Here is a 20,787-nt window from a genome sequence, read left to right as displayed (position 1 = left end):
GGGGTGGGGCGCCGCAGCCCTGTCACACACAGAGCAGGGCCGATACAGGGGGTTGGTGGTGCTGCACCCTGTCAAACACAGAGCTTCAGGGCGATCAGGGGGTTGGGGAGCTCCCCCCTATCAGGCACAGAGCAGGGCTGATCAGGGGGTTGGGGCGCCTTCCCCTGTCAGGAACAGAGCAGGGTGGATAGGGAGGTTGTGGTCCCGCCCCCTGTCACACACAGAGCCGCAGAGCGATCAGGTGGTTGGGGAGCTCCCCCCTTTCAGGCACAGAGCAGGGCTGATCAGGGGGTTGGGGCGCCTTCCCCTGTCACGAACAGAGCAGGGCGGATAGGGAGGTTGTGGCCCCGCCCCCTGTCACACACACAGAGCCGCAGGGCGATCAGGGGGTTGGGGAGCTCCCCCCTGTCATGCTGATCCCGGTGCCGGGAGCCTCGCTGCTCCGCTGATCATGGTGCCGGGAGGCATATTACCCTTTTACTATATAGGATAGAGGCCTGTTGCACAGGTGGGGGCCGGCTGGTTTGCCCTGAAGGGTGTCCTGGATCAGGGTGGGGGTCCCCACTGGGGTGCCTGGCCAGTCTGGGTGAGGGGCTGAGGGCTGTTTTCCGGCTGGCGAGTGACTGAAGCTTCCAACCGCTCCTTGTTTTCTTTTTTTTTTTTTATTCTGGGCCAGCTTTAGCTCTGAGGCCTCGCTGCTGAAAACATTGATACAATGTTGCGGTCCGGCTGGCTTTCAGTCCGGCTGGTTTCTGGGGTTTTGTTTAGCTTCTTATTTGCAACATAGTACATAGTTGCTTAGAGTTGCAGCTGAGAGGCCGGCAAGTTAGGCGGGGAACGTTGGAGTCTGCAGTCACTGGAGCAAGCAAGCCTCCCTGCTCGCTTCAGTGCATGGCTGCCGGCCGCCATCTTGGCTGACAGTTAATTTGCATAAGGATATGCTGATTAGCCAATGGGAAGGGTAGCGGTAGTACGCTAATTACCATGTTTCTCTTTTATTAGTGTAGATACTGCTTATTGATTTATATCACTTATCATAATTTATTTAATCAGTTTTACATATTGAATGTTAAATATACATATCTTCTAGGATGATATTTTGTCTTTTGTGGTCATTGTGTAGTAGACAGTGTGGTAGCACTTGGTAGAGTTCTGAGTGTACTGGGAGAGTGAGATTGAACTTTCTATTTTCTAATGCCTGAGTGGCTACAGACTATGACAGTGGCTATGGACCATGGCTACAGATGTGCCCCAATGACACATCTTCTACCTTCTCCTTTTTGAAATCCTTTTCTTCACCAGAACTTTTCCCCTCTTCCCTTTTCTTCAAACACAAAAGTAACCATCAAGTAGGAGAAGAATAAAGTAATAGTTCTAAGTGTAGAAAATGGAAAGAAGTCATTTCTATTTTATTTTCTGCTTTTCTAACAAAAATCCTTTATGATGTGAATACAGGAGAGTGCTAACATCCTGCTTGTGGACTTGTAATTCTTTAGAAATAATGTGTTAAGACTAGTTTACCTAGCTTCAATAGAAAAATTAAGCAGTGCATCTTCTTTAGGTTTGTCAATGGGATTTATAGGACTCTGAAAACAAAAAGTTAATAGTTGAAAGGTGCATGTGTTTAGAGTCAGAACACAGACGGTAAATATAATTCCTTCAGAGGAAGTAACTGAATTTTATTTGCCTTGAGACTTTCTATGCCTGAGGTTAGTGAACTGATGAAATTGATATGCTCACCCTATCTCTCAGTGCTCTATCAAATTCATAAAAGATGTCCACTAGGATATCTTCCATTTGTGTTCTTTAACTGTATGGCTTTAAAAATAAACTAACAACCAAAGTGGAGATAGACTCACAGATATAGAGAAAGGACTGATAGCTGTCAGAAGGGCTGGGTTGGAAAGCTGGGTAAGAAGGGTGGAGGGACTAAGCTAAGAAAAAAGAAAGACTCATGGACACAGACAACTGTATAGTGATTGCCATAGGGAAGGAGTTGGGGCAAGGGGAGGTAGAAGAAAGTAAAGGAGGGATAAATGGTGATGTAAGGGAACTTGACTTGGAGTGGTAAACACACAATGCAATATACAGATTATGTATTGTAGAATTTTATACCTTAAACCTGTGTAATTTTATTGACCAATGTCACCCCAATAAATTCAATAAAAATGTAGAATTGAATGATTAAAAAAATAAATGTATGGCTTGAAACAGAAGAAATTTCCCCATCTCTTTCAGATGTGTCCTCTCTTATTAAAATCCAACAAACATGGAGAGAAATTTCTTTGCAGAAATTATACAGAAAGTGGGGGTATAAAATGACTTACAATTATAAATTCAACTTGGTCCTAGTGACTCAGCACCCACATAGCAGCAATTTTCAGCCTTCCAATTTCACTATCAACCTCTGTTATTTATCAAGGAGCTAAATAATGCTATTCAACTATTTTTGAGCTGCTGCTGCTTTCCAGCTTTTGGTGTCTGTAGGTGTCCAGATGCTCCATACTATTCCTCCAGGAGTTCAGTCATTAAACAAAGACTCTCTTTTCTCCTAGAGTTTGCAGCCTTCATAAATTAAACAGGCCCAATTTGCTGCAAATCCTTCGTTTAGCTAATAGGTTCCTTCATGCTCCTTGTTTAAAATATTGCTTCAGCTATTTCTTGCTTAAGCAGCTCCTCTAGAGCCCCCAGAGTTCTCTTATACAAATTCTGTCAGTGCTAAATGAAGGATTTGAGTAATTTCTATTTTTTTTTACTTTTGTGGAGATCATAAATGTAAAGAATGTTAGTTAAGAATTAATTTGCCCTGAATCTTCTTAGTTTCACCTTGAAATGAGACTAGTTTGCTAGGGAAATCAGTTTCAGATGCTTTTCAAATTATGTGGTCTCTGATTATATGGTACAAATGATAGAAAGAATTGTGTTATTTCTGTCTTCTTCAGCTCATTGTATTATGCTGTCTCTGAGCTATTTGAAAGAATAGGGTAACTGACAATGGTTAGGGAAAAGATGTAATGTATATGAATGGATTACAATATATAAACCAAGAGGTTAAAGTTTAGAAAATCTATACATTAATTCATTAGGCCATGACTTGAGGAATAAAAAATAAAAATTGGACTGGACTTTGAGAATAGTACACATAGCAAGAGAAGCAGGAAAATGAGAAAACATACTAGAGAACTCTAGATCACTTGATTCTTACTACAATTTCACCTGTCAGAAATACTGCTAAAGAACTTTAATAAGGGGAGATCCAAAATGGTGGCAGAGTAAGTGGAAGCTATATTGACACTCTCCCAGGACTAAACTGGAATTACAACTAAAATACAGAAACACCATCCTGAATAATCAAGTGAAGATTAGCAGGAGAGAACCCTGATAACCAAGGACGGAAAGTGGAGACTGCATAGAGACTGGTAGGAAGTACAGAGGCATGAAGGGCTGGCCAGGCTCCCACAGACAGCACCTCAAGTTTTGGAGGTATATCTAAGTTGTGGGAGATTCCATTGAAAATCCTGGGGTGTAAACCACAAGCTGGGCTCCCCAACCCAGAGAATCAAAACTGAGAAAGGTGCTCACATAACATTTGGCTGTGAAAAGCATCAGGTTTGCTGTCTGCCAGGGAAAGACAGCTGGAAATTCAGGCTCCTTCTGACAGGGCTAACACACAAAATTTCCTGTGCAGCCATTCACCTTGGACTCCAGCAAAGGGAGGGCACAGTGGACTGGAGCTGTGTGAGGAGAATCCAGGGTTGGGGGCTCTGGGGTTAGAGCTTGGAAGGCAGATGCCCTGGTTTCCCTCCCTCAAGCTGTGGAGGTCATCTTTCTCCAGCAGACCTTTACCATATAGGCAGCTTTTGCCAAGGATGGGGGGTAAGCAATTGCCCTACCCTGTTGGAAAATCTCTTGCCCCAGCCTGTGGAATAGATGCCATGGTTGATAGCCTGGGGCTAATCAAGACTGAATAACAATCAGACTGCAAGCAGAGGCAGATCTCTGGAGGCTTTGAGACTTTGCCTGATCTCCTCTGGGCCCCAGGCTAGGATAAGCAGGCCCTGATACACATCTTGGTCCTTTCCAAAGGCACCCGACCACAGCAGAGGGAGACACAAGCTGTGGATTGCTGATAGCTCCAAACAGGGTGCTCAGGGTCAGTTACAAACAGTGTCTGACATTGTCCTGTGCTAGAGACTGGGATTTTTAGCAGATCTACTTAATACATAGACACAAACCCAAAGAGGCAGCCAAAATAGGAAAACAAAAAACAAGACCCAAATGAAAAAACAAACAAAAAACAAGAAAATTCTCCAGAAGAAGAGCTAAATAAAATGAAGAAAAGAAATTTATGTGATATTCAGAATAATGATTGCAAGGATGCTCAATAGTATAAGAAAAGATTCAGAAAAAAGACCAGTTAGAAATGAAGACTGACATAGCACATTGGAAGTACTATATGTGCATGTTTAGTTGTTTCAGCACTTAAAAAAATCTATCTTTCCTCCATAGTATTGCTCTTAGTCCTTTGTTAAAGATCAGTGACAATATTTATGTGGCTCTATTTCTGAGCTATGTATTCTGTTACACTGAGCTATTTGTCTATTATCTCATCAATAGAATATGGTCTTAATTACTGTAGTAGTATATTAAGTCTTAAAGTTGGGTGATTTCAGTTTTCCAACTTTGTTCTTTTTCTTCAATATTGTTTTGGCTACTCTGGGTCATTAGTCTTTCGATATAAACTTTACAATCAAGTTGTTGATAACCATGAAATAACTTCATGGCATTTTGAATGGAATTGTATCAAATTCATAGATCAAAATTGGAAGAACTGACATTTTGACAATATTGATTTTTTTCTATCCATGAACACAACATTTTTATTTAGTTAGTTCTTTGATTTTGTTCAGCAGAGTTTTGTAGTTCTCATATAGATCTTGCACATGTTTGTCAAATGTATCCCTAAGTATTTCATTTTGGAGGTGTGCTAATGTAAATGATATTGTACTTTTATTTCAAATTTCACTTTTCAATGCTATTATCTAGGAAAGTGATTGATTTTGGTTGATGAAAAGTTCCCCAAATGTTTGATTTTCTTTCTCCAAATCCACAATCACCTAGATCCTTATAAAATATCAGTGCTTCCTTTACTACTGGAAATAGAGACATTCATCTTTAAATCTTATCAAATTAGAGAGTGAAATTTCAGAAACCCCAGACCAATTTAGTCTACAGAAAACAAATCCTTAAATGTCTTTTATTGTTTAAGGTATTACAAATAATAGTACATATGTCTCCTTTTTTTCCCCATTGACCTCCTCCCAACCTCCCCTACCCACAGGCACTTGCCCTGATCACCCCCCGCAGTGTCTTGTGTCTATTGGTTATGCTAATATGCATGCAGAAAGTCCTTCAGTTGATCTCTTACCCTCCCAATCCTCCCTGATGCTTCTTTGCCTCTATTTTTTTCAACAGTTTATAATATTCTTTATATTCCACAAATGAGTGAGATCAAATGGTATTTATCTTTCATTGACTGGCTTATTTCACTTAGCATAATGCTCTCCAGTTCCATCCATGTTGTTGTAAATGGTAAGAATTCCTTATTTTTTACAGCAGTGTAGTATTCCATTGTGTAGATGTACCATAGTTTTCTAATCCACACATCTGCTGATGGGCATTTAAGCTTTTTCCAAATCTTAGCTATGGTAAATTGTGTTGCTGTGAACATAGGGGTGCATATATCCTTTCTGACTGGTGTTTCTTTTACTTGGGATGTATTCCTAGAAGTGGGATTACTGGGTCAAATGGCAGTTCCATTTTTAATTTTTTGAGGAAATGCCATACTGTTTTCCACAGTGGCTGCACAAGTCTTCATTCCCACCAGCAGTGCAAGAGGTTTCGTTTTTCTCCACATCCTCTCCAGCACTTGTCATTCGTTGATTTGTTGATGATAGCCATTCTGACAGGTGTGAGATGGTACCACATTGTTGTTTTGATTTGCATCTCTCAGATGATTAGTGACTTTGAGCATGTTTTCATATGTCTCCTGGCCTTCCTTATGTTCTCTTTAGAAAAGTATCTATTTCGGTTCGTTGCCCATTTTTTGATTGGATTGTTTATCTTCCTTTTGTTAAGTTGTATGAGTTCCCTGTAAATGTTGGAGATTAAACCTTTATTGGAGATGACATTATCAAATATGTTCTCCCATGCAGTGGGCTTTCTTGTTGTTTTGTTGATGGTTTCTTTTGCTGTGCAGAAGCTCTTTATTTTGATGTAATCCCATGACCACAGTGTCCAGAGGTCAGCAGCCGGGGTGGGGGCAGTACCAGTTCCTGTTGCAGGAGCTGTGAGCTATTGGTTAGGTACGTGTGTGCCCAGTGGCAGCTCACAGAAGCACCCAGGAGTTGCTGGCCAGGGCTGCGGGTTCAGGGGCTCCACACACTGGAGCGGTATGACTGCAGTGTCTGGAGGTCAGCAGCCAGGGAGGGTGAAGTCCTGGTTTCTTCTGCGTGAGCCATTTGCCCTTGGAAATGGACATCTGGAGTCTGCAGGTCTGCGGGTGGGGCAGCATGACTTTGGCTGGTGTGGCTACAAGGTCCCAGGCAATGTCCAAGGCCTGTCTGGGTGGTGGTGCTGATGAGTTCCTAGAAGAGGCCGCTCTCCCCTTCAAGATGGTGTGGGCTCCATGCCCGAGCCCCACAGCCCAGGGAGTGCCCTCAGCGGTGACAGGGGCTCCCTGTCCAGGAGAGCCTGGTCTGCCAGCCCCTGATACTTCTGCTTGATTTAACTGTCCCTCCCTCACTCACACACACACACAAACCACACACATCCACCCACTTCCCTTTTACCCCCTCACTCATTCACACCCTCTCCCTCACCTCTGTCTGCCAGCCACCATCTTCCTTCTATTATGTATTTTTGAGAACAAGGAAAGCCAGTGGTGGTGGTATAGTTACAATCTAAGACTGAAGGACTGATAATGGGGAAAGCCAATGACCTGAGGACAAGGAGAACAGATGGTACACATCTCAGTCCAAAGCTAGGAAAAGACCAATGACCCCACTCACACATTGAAGCAGATTAAATTGTCCCTTTCTCTACCTGTTATTCTAGTCAGGCCCTTGATGGCCTAAATGATGACCACCAACATTGGGAGACCGATATGCTATACTTAGCCAGTGGTCGGCAAACTGCGGCTCATGAGCCACGTGCGGCTCTTTGGCCCCTTGAGTGTGGCTCTTCCACAAAATAGCGACTTCTGCACATGGGCCACGAAGTTTCAATCGCACTGTACATGCGTGCCTGCACGTGGTATTAATAGACTACTAATTCAATTGTTAATCTTATGAAGAAACACCCTCACAGACACATTCAGAAATAATTTTTAACCAAATCTCTGAGCACCCTGTAGTCCTGCTAAATTGTCACTTAAAAATAACCATCACACCTAGCTTCTACTTTCTTTGGCTTTCAATCGGTCTTTTGTTAACCTGTGCATTAGTCCTTGTATCAGACAATAGTTAGTTTTCTTTTCATTAGATTCTAGAGCAGTGGTTCTCAACCTTCCTAATGCCGCGACCCTTTAATATAGTTCCTCATGTTATGGTGACCCCCAACCATAAAATTATTTTCATTGCTACATCATAACTGTAATTTTGCTACTGTTATGAATCGTAATGTAAATATCTGATATGCAGGATGTATTTAGGCGACCCCTGTGAAAGGGTCGTTCGAACCTCAAAGGGCTCGCAACCCACAGGTTGAGAACTGCTGTTCTAAAGTTTCGAAAAACTCAATTCTGACAGTTTTTGTCAGCTTATTATTGCTTCGGTGGAGAGACAGACCCTTGGAACTCTTTACTCTGCCATTTTGGTGATGTCACTCTGAATAAGGATATTTCAATACCAAACATGTTAAAGAGAATACTATAAATTGCATATTTTAGATACCATCCATCCTTTTAATTGCTTTATGTAATACCCCTTAAATGAGAAAATTAGTATGGTATCTTTTATTAAATCCACACCTGAGGTTTTTTTTCCATTGATATCTAGAAAGAGTGGAAGAGAGGGAGGAGGGGCGGAAAAAGAGAGAGAGAAACATAGATTGGTTGCCTGCTGTATGAGCCTCTACTGAGGCTGGAGAACTTGAAACCAAGGTATGTGCCCTTGATCCCAGGAATCAAACCTGTAATCCTTAGGTCTCCAGGAAGATGCTCTAACCACTGAGCAAATTGGCCAGGGCTAGGGTATATTTTAAACCTCCTGATGTCGTCCATTGAATCAAAAATGTTTCAATTTAATTCCAATATACTTATTTTTTTTAATTTTGTCTCATTCTTTTGCTGTCATATTTAAGATTTAATTTCCATATGAATTTTAGGATCAGCTTGTCAATGTCTGCAAAAAGGCAACTTGCATTTTGAGATAAATTGTAGTGAATCTGTAGATTAATTTTGAGGAGTATTGTCATCCTAACAATATTAAACCTTCATGAACATGGTTAGTCTTTCCATGTATTTCAGTCCTCTTTAATTTCAACCAGCATTTTAATAGTTTTTAGAGTTTATTCCTAGGTATTTTATTCTTTTTTAAGTAGTATAAAATGAATTTTTTCTCAATTTCATTTTTGGATTATTCATTGCTTAGTGTGGGAAATAAAATTGATTAGTTTATATTGATTTTGTAGCATATAGACTGGTTGAACTCATTTATTAATTCTAATAATTTTTTGTGAATTCCTTAATATTTAGTACATACACGATCAGGTCATTTGCAGATAGAGATATTTAACTTGTTTCTTTCTACTATAACTTTTATGCTTCATTTACTTTCATGGCCACTCTGGCTTGAAATTCCAGTAGAGTGTTGAATAGGAGTAGTGAGATGGGACATCCTTTTTAAAAAAAGTTATCTTTATTGTTGAAAGTATTACAGATGTCCCCCCTCTTTTTACCCCACTGATGCCCTCCTCCCCCTTTTGCTCCTTCCCCAGGTCTTCACCGCACTATTGTCTGTATCCATGGGTTATGCACATCCTAATATATAAAAACCCAGGGTCCGTAACATCCAAAACAACCAAAGGCTCTACCGAATGCCAGGCTAGGGAGCTGAGGGAACGGGAGCGGATCAATCAGTGGCAGCAGTGACTGGCAAGTGGTTGAAAGGCAGACCTCTTGGTCCCTCCTCCCAGCCCTCAGACTCCAATCAATCAGTGGCTGAGGCTGGGCAGAACTGTGGACTGGCTCCCTTAGTAGTCCCACAGGTTCAATCTCGAGAGGACAGGCCAGGCACCAACGGACCAGAGCTACTGGCTAGATCCTGACAGTGCTGCCAGCCTCCTGGAACTTGCCCTCGGGCACTGTGGCCACTTCACCTCCCTAGATACTCCACAAGGAATTAAGGATACCGCCAGCAGCGCCAGGGGCAACCAGCACTGACTGCTCTTCCCAGGTCACTCGAGCCCTCCCTGCTCCAGATGAAGTGTGATCACTGCACACGGAAGAAATGTAGTAAAAAAATAAAAAGCGATGACCAAGAGCCTGCCTCCATGAGCTCTTGAGAACCTCTGATCGCTGGGCACCCCGACTATTTTAGGGGCTTCAGGTGAGCAGGGGACACATAGGGGTCAGGAAACCTCCCTGGAGGTCAGGCTGTGGGTTTGATCACGGATCCATCCATCCTGCCATCTGCCAACAGCTGTCTGCCAACAGCCGCTTCTGAGGAGAATGGGAGAACAAAGGGAGGGGGCAGTTCTGCAAACCGTAGAGGGAATCCAGGGTCCTAGATACTCTGCCCTGCCCGCTGACACTTTTGGTTTCTCCCTGAGTCAGAAGCACCACCCGAGAGACCCTGGGCGGGCGCCTGGTGCAGCCACCTCTCTGCATTTGCCTGTTCGTCTTTGTGTCTATCTCTGTGTCTCTCAGGCTGTCCCTAAGCTTGCCTGCACTTCTAGAACTAAGCTTCTGGTATAGCGACAACCCGTGAACCCTCATCCCTTTCCTATGGCAGGATACTTGCCCCCACAGGCTACACCCCTTCGCCCCCTCCTCCCTACCCTGTGACCACTGGGTACCGGGAGCAGGTGCAGCATCCTGGGCCCGGACCGGCACCAGTGCCCACCCGTGCCTGCCCCTGTGCCCGGCTTCACTCTCTTCCCCTCGCCAAGCTTCAGTTCCCTGGGGTCTGCTGCCCCCCTCTTGCCACTGCCCAGGGTGTCTTCTGGCCTCGAATTCTTGGTGCCGATTGATCAGATCCTGATTCACCATTGGGCTGCGTGAGTGGAAAAGCTCCAAGCCTGGGAGACAAGTAACTGGTATGAACTGCGCTCAGGGGCTGGACAGCCCCTGGGTCAGGTGGCTGAAGAGAGCAACTGCTGTGCACGTCCCTGCTGCAGGGCCGCCGGCCCCTTTGCATCCCTCTGATGGACTCCAGGGACTGAGAGATGGAAGTACAGTCGCCACCAGGCACCACCATTGGCCATGTGCTGCAGGCCTGGCATCCCTTCCTCCCCAAGTTCTCCATTCAAGATGCCAATCGCCATACGATCCTGCGAGTGGTGGGGCCCTGCTAGACCTGCGGCTGTGTCACAGACACCAACTTTGAGGTGAAGACTCTGAATGAGTCCCACAGTGTGTGCTGGATCAGCAAGCAGTGTGTGTGTGGGGGGGTGGAGGGCTGCTCCAAGAAGCCCTCACGGATGCAGATGACTTTGGCTTGCAGTTCCTGCTGGATCTGGATGTGAGAGTGAAGGCTGTACTGCTGAGAGACACATTCCTCATTGACTACATGTTCTTTGAGAAGCGAGGAGTCACTGGGACCTCTGCCATCACCAGTTAGATGGCATTTCAGGGTGAGGACCATCACCTCAGCCAGAACTCAAGATGGTCGCCTGGCCTGGCCCCTCCTCAGAGGCAGCCCTTTTCTCCATGTAACTGCAGAGGACATACAGGGATGCATACGAGGCTGGTACTATGGTGCCCCATCCCTACCCTACTCCCCTGGCCTCCTTCACCTGTGGCCCCCACAGAAGGGTAGGTATGAGAGCCCTTCCCCTGCTACCTCTCACCACTGTCTCCGGCCATCCCTCAGCACACAGGCATATCGGCTTTCAAACTTGCCCTACTCACTTCCTCTCACCCGCTTCCAGGGCCTCTGCTCTGGATGGGGCCTTTAGAATCCAGGGCTCTGGGGTTTTACAACAGCTTGGGTGGGAAAGGGTAAACAACACCAAAGATGGCTGATATGGCCACCCACCTCTGCCTCAGCTTGACCAATTAGTTCAGCCTCAGAACGTGGCACTCAGAGGGGATCCCTACTTCCCCAGCAACGGCTCTAGGACCTTGGCCCCAGTACCAGCCTCCTCTCCCCCTTGGCCCTCCCCACAGCTGATGCTTGCTGCAGCTCCGTGTGCCTTCTTAACCACCCCTTCCTTCCCTGTTCCTACAAAGGAGGCTGCATCTTTGTATGTTATATTCATATAAATTTTGTAAGGTTTTTGAAAAAAACAAACAAACAAAAAAATCGATGACCAAAAGAATGCCGCTCAGGAGAACGGAGAGAAGGGAGAATTACATAAGTTGGCCAATGTCAAGCTATTTCTGAGTGACTGCCTGGCATGTGACAGTTGTGTGACTACAGAGGAAGGAGTCCAAGTTTCTCAGCAGTGGTAAGGACCAGCGAGCAGGCGGATGGTAAGGAGCGAGGGGTCTGGACTGCGAGAGAGTGCAGGCCAGGCTGAGGGACTCCCGCCCCAGTGCACAAATTTTGTGCACCAGGCCTCTAGTATGCATATAAGTTCTTTGATTAATCTCTTCCCAAACCCCCTTCCCTCTGAGAATCATCAGTTTGTTGCATGCTTCCATGTCTTGATCTTAAGGGTTAAAGCACTCAGTCTTTCACCATTAAGTATAATGTTAGCTATGTTATTATTTTAATATTTTTATTGTTGACATTATTATAGATATCCCCCACTTTACCCCCTTTTATGTCTCTTCCCTGCCCCTTCTCCCCTAGGCCTTCACCACACTATTGTCTGTATCCATGTGCTATGCATATAGGCATATAAATTATTTCATTTAGCTCTTCCTTCCCCTGAGATTCTGCAATCTTTTCCATGCCTCTGGACTGTTTTTTGGTTAGTTAATTTTGTTCATTAGATTCCACAAATAAATGAGATCATGTGATATTTGTCTTTCTCTGACTGGTTTATTTCACTTACCATAATAATCTCTAGGTCCATCCAAGCTGTCTCAAAGGGCAGGAGATCCCTCTTTTTGTACTGCTGCATAATATTCCATTGTGCAAATGTACCACAACTTTTTCTTAAATCCTTTCATCTACTGATGGGCACTTGGGCTATTTATAAATCGTAGGTATTGTAAATAATGCTTCTATGAGCATAGGGGTGCATATATTCTTTCTGATTGGTGTTTTGGGGTATTTAGGATATATACCTAGAAGTGGGGTTGCTAGGTCAAAAGGCAGTTCAAAGTTTCAATTTTTTGAGAAAACCCCATACTGTTTTCCATAGTGGCTGCACCAGTCTGTATTCCCACCAGCAGTGTAATAGTGTTCCCTTTTCCCACATCCTCTCCAGCACTTGCTGTTTGTTGATTTAGTGATGATAGCGATTCTGACAGGTGTGAGGTGATATCTCATTGTGGATTTTTTGTTTTTTTAAAATCCTCACCCGAGGATATTTTTCCATTGGTTTTTAGAGAGTGGAAGAGAGAAGGAAAGCCAGAAATATCGATGTGAGAGAAACACATCGATTGGTTGCCTCCTGCAGGAACCCTGATCAGGGCCCGGGCCAGGGAGAAGCCTGCAACCGAGGTATGTTCCCTTGACCTGAATCAAAACTGGGATCCTTCGGTCCACAGCTGACACTCTATCCACGGAGCCAAACCAGCTGGGGCTCTCATTGTGGTTTTAATTTGCATTTCTCTGATTAATGACATTGAGCATTTTCTCATATGTCTCTTGGCTAGCTGTATGTCCTCTTTGGAGAAGTGTCTATTTAGATAATTTGCCCATTTTTTTTTATTGGATTGGTTTTCTTCCTTTGGTTGAGTTGTATGAGTTATTTCTATATTTTAGAAATTAACCCCTTATCAGATTTATCTTTGCCAAATATGTTCTCCCATACAGTGGGTTCCCTTTTCATTTTGATTATGGTTTCTTTTGCAGTGCAGAAGCTTTTTAGTTTGATGTAGACTCGTATGTTTATTTTTTTCTTTGTTTCTCTTGCTCTAGGTCAGTGGTTGGCAAACTCATTAGTCAACAGAGCCAAATAACAACAGTACAATGATTGAAATTTCTTTTGAGAGACAAATTATTTAAACTTAAACTATATAGGTAAGTACATTGTTATTAACTTAACTAGGGTACTCCTAAGGCTTAGGAAGAGCCACACTCAAGGGGCCAAAGAGCCGCATGTGGCTCGAGAGCTGCAGTTTGCCAACCACGGCCCTAGATGATGTATTGGTGAAAATGTCTGAGAATTTGCTGCCTATGTTTTCTTCAAGGATTTTTATGGTTTCATAACTTATATTTGTCTTTTATCCATTTTGAGTTTATTCTTATGTATGGTATAAGTTGGTGGTCTAGTTTCATCTTTTTTGATGTGCCTGCTCATTTTTCCCAATATCATTTGTTGAAGAGACGGTTTTTCTCCATTGTATGTACTTGATTTCTTTGTTAAATATTTATTGACCATAATGGTGTGGTTCATTTTCTGGGGTCTCTGTTCTGTTCCATTGATCTATATGCCTGTTCTTGTGCCAGTACTAGGCTGTTTTTATTACTATAGCTTTGTAGTATATTTTGATATCATGTAGAGTGATCCGTCCAACTTTGTTCTTTCTCAAGATTCTTGTGGCTATTTGAGGTCTTTTTTTCTTTGGTTCCATATAAATTTTTGGAACATGTTCTAGATCTGTGAAGTATGCTATTGGTATTTTAAAAGATATTTCTTTGAATCTATAGATTACTTTGGGTAGTATGGACATTTTAATTATGTTAATTCTTCCAATCCATGAAAATGGTATATTCTTCCACATATTTGCATTTTCCTCTATTTCTTTTTTAAATGTATTATAGTTTTCTGAGTATAGGTCTTTCACCTCCTTAGTTAAGTTTATTCCCAGGTATCTTATAGCTAGCTGTGTGTTTTTCATAGATGTCCTCATCAACTCCAGTAAATTTATTTCTATTTCTAAAGGGATATTGGGTTGTGTCAAATGTTTTTTCTATCTTATTGATATGATAATGCATTTTTGTACTTTATTTTAATGATATTGGCATATTATATTACTTAATTTTCTGATGGACCACACTTTGATGATTATATTTTTCTTTGTCCAGAGAACAGATGAGACTAATAGTTTTTGACCTTGGCCCTAAGCCAGATGTGCCAAAGCCTCTCTGGACTTTACAGATCTATAGTGAGGGAGAATGATACCTCTTTAGTTTGGGATATTGTATTTTCATTCTTTTTTGTTATACATATTTTATGAAGGAACATTTTCCCCTTTGAATCCCAATTAACTCATAGACAGATTGTAATTTGATTTCACCTTAAGTCAGCAGTATCTACCCATAGAAATGAATAAATGTTTTAGATTATCTAGTTCCTTTTTTGGAATACTCAGTCTGTAGTATAATAGCCCTGTTGTTGACTGTAGGTAAAATAACTTTTGTCTACACCACAATCAATAATGGAGTAGCATAAATTCTGGGCTTATATTACCACTGAATATTTGTGCAGTGAGCTAAACGCATTGTTGATATTATCTGAATAGTGTTTGAGTATTTTGTTGGATAGGAAATAAAGCTTTAGGTGATTTTCTTTTAAATATCTGTATTTTAGTGACCAGACATTTCCACTTCATCATTATGAAAATATCAGTCTGTCATAGAAAAAGTGAGCCATCCCTATTGCTATATTTTAAATTGTTCAAGTAAAGAATACCAGTAATTTTTCCCAGCATGTTAATTTGTTCAACTACTTGGGGATACCCAACCTGACAGGCCCATTTCAATAAAGTGTAATTTCAAATCAGATGTTCTACAAGATTATGAGTCAGGATGATTTAGATTCATGATAAGGTTTTTCTTAACTTTTTCTAGGTCAAGATGATCTCTCTCATGCCCTAGGATTCGGAACTTTGCAAATGCAACAGGATTTCTGTTTAAGTACTAGAATAGATTCAAATTTTCTTTTTTTAAGTAAACATTTGGCTATGCCTAAAGGCAATCCTGCAGGCAGTTCTATGTATAGGTGGGCTAACTCTGCCTCAGCAAGAATACAGGTTGGGCCTCTGAATTATCATATAATATAACATTAGCTTAGTCTTTAGCTTATCAAATGTCTAAAGTATATGACTTTCACTTTAATTAATAACTTGGGATATCAGGATTCTAGAAACACTTCTGAGAGATCAGACTTGAATTGACTGCTATCCAGCTGCTGACAGAAGTGCAATTGAGACAACTGGTATTTGAGACTGAATTACTGTGCTACGTTAACTATCAATTCTTTTATATTCTTGTAGTTATATTCTTATGCCAAGTTAGATCGCAGAATGCAATAGACTGGGCTCTGTTAGCTGAGTTCCCAGTGGAAACACTTTCACTTGAGTTACAATTTAATGGGTTGACCTTGGCTTTTATGAGTGGTCTAATAAGAAACAGCTGTTTGAATAAGTATCACATGATCTCATTCATTTGTGGAATATAATGAGCAACATAACCTGATGAAAAAAAAATAGATCCAGAGACATAGGAGCATGGAATAGACCGACCAACCTCAGAGGGAAGGCAGGGGTGGGGTGGGGGTGGGCGTGGGCATAAGAGATCAACCAAAGGACTTGTATGCATGCATATAAGCATAACCCATGGACACAGACAGTAGCGGGTGAGGGCATGTGTTGGGGGTTGCGAACGGCTGGGGAGAGGTCAATGGGGGAAAAAGGAGACATATGTAATACTTTAAACAATAAAGAATTTTTTTTTAAAAAAAGAAACAGTTGTTTGAAAAACCTTTTATTTTCTGGAAAAAAATCACTGTGGAAGATATTGCCAACCATGTTAATCAATATAAATAATAGAGGATAATATAAATTATCAACTCTTATTCCTTCAACAACAATTCTTCAGATTGCCTTCTGAGAACATATAAATCAAGACAGGTTCATTTTGAGGAAGGAAAATGTGATAGATATATTGCATCAGAAAATTACTCTGAAAGAGCAAGAGTGGTGCTTCTTTTGGTAACTTGGATGAGAATTCAATACTACTTTTGCAGAACACTGAATACAAACTTTGGAAAAGATATGAAAATTTATTGATAACTGGTAACCTGGTTTCTTCATGTAGTATTGCAGTGTGTTTTATAAGCAATTTGGTAGGTATAATTCATACTTCTTGAATAACTTTGCTAGAGGAAAATGCCTCATAATAGGCCATTTTATTTTACGAGTCCAGGGAATGTCATTGACATTGTTGCCTGTATGAATGATGCCCCTTTAGTTGTGCAGTGTACACTTTGCTTAGCTGTACATGGCAAACCTGCCTCAGTATCCATTGAAGTTATATTTTGAAAAGGATAATTAAACATTTCCAATAATGTTTATAACATATCTGTGAACATATGCTTGTCATATGTGTATATGTGTATTTGTGTGTCTTTGTGCATGCTTGCACCTTGTTCTAATTGGAGCCTAAAGTCAAGTTGGAAATTTGTTTAGTTTGTGCTGGATAATCGGTTTTCTCTTTGTGCCCTTAACTTCAATTCTAGTGAAGGTCAACCAAATATTTCTATTTGACAAATCTGGGCTAAAATAGTACATTTTTCATAGATGCCATTTGTTTGGCTGAGGAAAATTCCCTCTAGCCCTAATATGCTGAAAGTTTTTATTTTTTAATGAATTGGTCTTGAAGTATGTGAAATGTTTTTCTGCATATATTGAATAGATAATATGGATTTAATTTTAGTCTGTAATAATGGTGAATTTCAACAATTGCTTTTAAAATGATAACTCAAGCCCTAGCTGGTTTGGCTGAGTGGATAGAGTGTCGGCCTTCAGACTGAAGGGTCCCAGGTTCAATTCTAGTCAAGAGCTCATGCCTGGGTTACGGGCTCGATCCCCAGTAAGTGCTGTGCAGGAGGCAGCCGATCGATCAATGATTATTTCTCGTCATGGATGTTTCTATCTCTCTATCTCCCTCCCCCTTCTTCTCTAAAATAAATAAAAAAATAAATAAATTAAAAAAGCTAACTCAACTTTGCATTGCTAGGATAAGTCCTACTTAGTCATATCATTTTAATATGTTACTGATACTTATTTCTACTCTTTTACTAAGGAATTTTGATTCTATATTCATGAGTAATATCTATCTCTAATTTTCTTGTCATTCTTTGTCAGGTCTTGTCAATAGTGTTATGCTCATCTCATAAAATGAGGTGGGAAGTGTTCTCCCTTCCTACAAGTTTTAAGATTAGGATTTGTGTTATTTCTTCCTCAAATGTTTGATGCAATTCACTAAGGAAACCATGTGGGTCTAAAGTTTTCTTTCTGGCTAGGTTGTTTATTTTATTATTATTCGTTTTCCTTAATAGATACAAGGTTATTTACATTTTCTTTTTCCTTTCTTGAGTTTTGGTAGTTTGTGCCTTCCAAAGACTTAGATAACTTTTTTCAAGTTGTAATATTTATTACTTTAAAATTGTTCATAATATTCCCTTTTATGTTTTAATGTCTGTGAGAACTGTAGTGTTGTTCCCTCAGTCATTTTTAATATAGGTGATTTGTGCTATCTTTCTTTTTTTGTCATTATTAGTATTACTAGTGAATTACCAATTTCAATTTTGTAAAAGAAAAATATTTGGCTTTGTAGATTTTCTCTATAACTTAGCCTATTTCTATTTTATTAATTTCAGTTCTTCTTTTCTACTTACTGTGGGTTTAATTTGTTCTTTTTGTAGCTTGTTAAGAAAAAGCAGAGGTCATTAATTTTAAACATTTATTTTTTATTTAAGCATTTCAAGGTACATGTTTGCCTCTAAGCAAAATGTTAGCTTTATCCCACAATTTTTGATATGCTTTACATTCATTATAATTTAGCTTAAAATAGTTTCTAATTTTTCTTTGAATAATTGTTAAAATTATTCCAAGTTAAAAATTTCCAAGTATGTCTAGATATTATAGATATCTAATTATTATTGATTTCTAATGTAATTCCATACTCTATATGATTTCGCTCCTTTGAAATTTATGGAAATTTCCTCCATAGCTCCACATTTGGAGTATCTTGGTGAATGTATTTGAATGTTTAATTAATTACCAAGACATTTAAATACAATATGTTTACTATATTTGTTCAGTATAGAAATCTATAAGTGTCCTTTAGGTAAAGATGACTTGTTATTAATCAAATATTCTATATTTTTACTGATTTCTTATCTACCTATTCTTTCTCTTTCTGAGAGAGGTATTAAAATATTTAATAATGATTGTATATTTATATATATTAAATTTTGTCTATTTTTATTTGGTATTCTGAAGCTCTCTTCCTAGGTATATGCACATTTTGGATTATTATGTCTTCCTGATTAATTTACCCTTTTATTATTATGAAATTACTCTCTTTGTAGCATTACTCTTTTCTATATAGTCTATTTCTATATAGTCTATATTTTCTGATATTAATATTGTCATGATAAACATTTTTATTCTTTTAATTTCAAACTATGTTCATATATTTAAATTACAATTATTATAAAATACAGAATTTGATTTTGCTTTATTCTCCTCTCTGAAAATTTTTATTCTTTTTTTTTTTAAATATATTTTATTGATTTTTTACAGAGAGGAAGGGAGAGAGACAGAGAGTTAGAAACATCGATGAGAGAGAAACATCGATCAGCTGCCTCCTGCACATCTCCCACTGGGGATGTGCCCGCAACCCGGGTACATGCCCTTGACCGGAATCGAACCCGGGACCCTTCAGTCCACAGGCCGACGCTCTATCCACTGAGCCAAACCGGTTTCGGCAGAAAATTTTTATTCTTTAATTATAGTATTTGGCTCATTTATATTTAAATTAATTTTGCTATGGTAAGTCTGTCATCTTGCTATTTGTTTTCTGTTTATGTTGTCTTTTCTTTTTTCTTCTCTTTTTTCCTTCCTCTTTTGTGCTAATTATGTATATTTTAGTATTTGTTTTTATTCCCTCTGTTGACCTTTTATGTTATTTTTAGTGGTTTCTCTAAAAATTATAGGATGCATCCTTAACTAATTGTATCCTAATTTCACATAATATTTCACTATTTTTAACACAGCATAAGAATATTACATTAGTATAATACCATATTTTCTTTCCAATATACATACTTTACTATGGTATATGTTACTAATGCATATATTATAAACACCATAATAAATTGCTATATACAAGAATGTAATGTTTTATTTTTATTTAGTATGTTCTTATAGTTACCTACATACTTATCCTTTCTGATGTTCTTTATTTTTTTCCTGAAAATCTAGGTTTCTAGCCGGTGTTACATCATTTTGCCTGAGAACTATTTATTTTTTACTTTGTTGTAGTATAGGTCTATTAGAGACAAATTCTGTGGCTATTGTATGTCTGGAATTTTCTTCATTTAGTCTATTTTTTAAAGATATTTTTGTAGTGTATAGGATTCTAATTTGACAGGTGTTTTTTAACACTTTAAATATGTATATACTCCATTTAAATTTTTTTATAAGAAGGCAGCTGTAATTCCTAGTATTGTTCCAATCTATGTAGTATTATTTTTTCTCTATATGGGCCTAGCTGGAGTTTCTTTGTATGTATCTTATTTGGGGGTTGCTGAGTTTTTTGGTTCTGTAGGTTGCTGAGTTTGATAGGTTAGTTTTCAACTTGTACTCTTCTCATAAATAAGTGTCTGTTTTCACTCTTCTTGAATCTTGGTTGTCTTTGTAAGTTTTTGAACAATAGAATGAAGTGGAAATGATGCTTTGCTACTTCTGGGAATCAGCAGTCAGGGCTTGTGGAATTCCTTTTTTTTTCTCTCTCTCTTTTAGAAACCAGCTATTATTTTGTAAGGAAGCCTATGCTATCCTTCTCTTATAGAGGCCATATAGAGAAGCACTGGGAGATTAGACACCCTGTGGTGAGAAAGCACAGTGAAGGAGACTGAAATGACCCAGTTTAATGCAGTCATGTGAGTGATTCCATCTGATACTATGTGGAGAAGAATAACTGTGGAGTCAATCTATAGACTTGCAAGAAATAACAAATCGTTGTTTTATTTTATTTTATTTTTTTAAAAATATATTTTATTAATTTTTTACAGAGAGGAAGGGAGAGAGATAGAAAGTTAGAAACATCGATCAGCTGCCTCTTGCACATCTCTTACTGGGGATGTGCCCGCAACCCAGGTACATGCCCTTGACCTGAATCGAACCTGCGACCTTTCAGTCCGCAGGCCGACGCTCTATCCACTGAGCCAAACCGGTTTCGGCTCAAATCGTTGTTTTAAATTACTGGGTTTTGTATTGCTTATTAAGCAACAATAGATAACTAAAATAGAAATGAGGTGTTTCTGTAACAAAAATGTAACATAGTTGTCTTTGAGACTAGGTGACTGGAAGAGTGCTGAGGACATTGTTACTTATTAAAGGCTAATAAAGCAGTGAGGAAACTGCTATTAAGGCCTGGAAAAGGGGGTTATGTGCTTCTGGGTGGAGGTACCATTTAAAACACAGCCCCCCTGTGA

The 20,787-nt window shown here is 39.9% G+C and overlaps 1 pseudogene; it reads left to right on the top strand.

Annotated features, from left to right (window-relative positions):
• Positions 1 to 10,006: 10,006 nt before the first annotated feature.
• On the top strand, positions 10,007 to 10,841 carry LOC111826697 (annotated as a pseudogene).
• The last annotated feature ends 9,946 nt before the right edge of the window (positions 10,842 to 20,787 follow it).

Source organism: Myotis lucifugus, unplaced genomic scaffold, assembly GCF_000147115.1.
Source record: "Myotis lucifugus unplaced genomic scaffold, Myoluc2.0 scaffold_2, whole genome shotgun sequence".
Taxonomy (NCBI): Eukaryota; Metazoa; Chordata; class Mammalia; order Chiroptera; family Vespertilionidae; genus Myotis; species Myotis lucifugus.
Note: the sequence above shows the minus strand (reverse complement) of the source record. Positions and strands in the feature narration are given on the sequence as shown.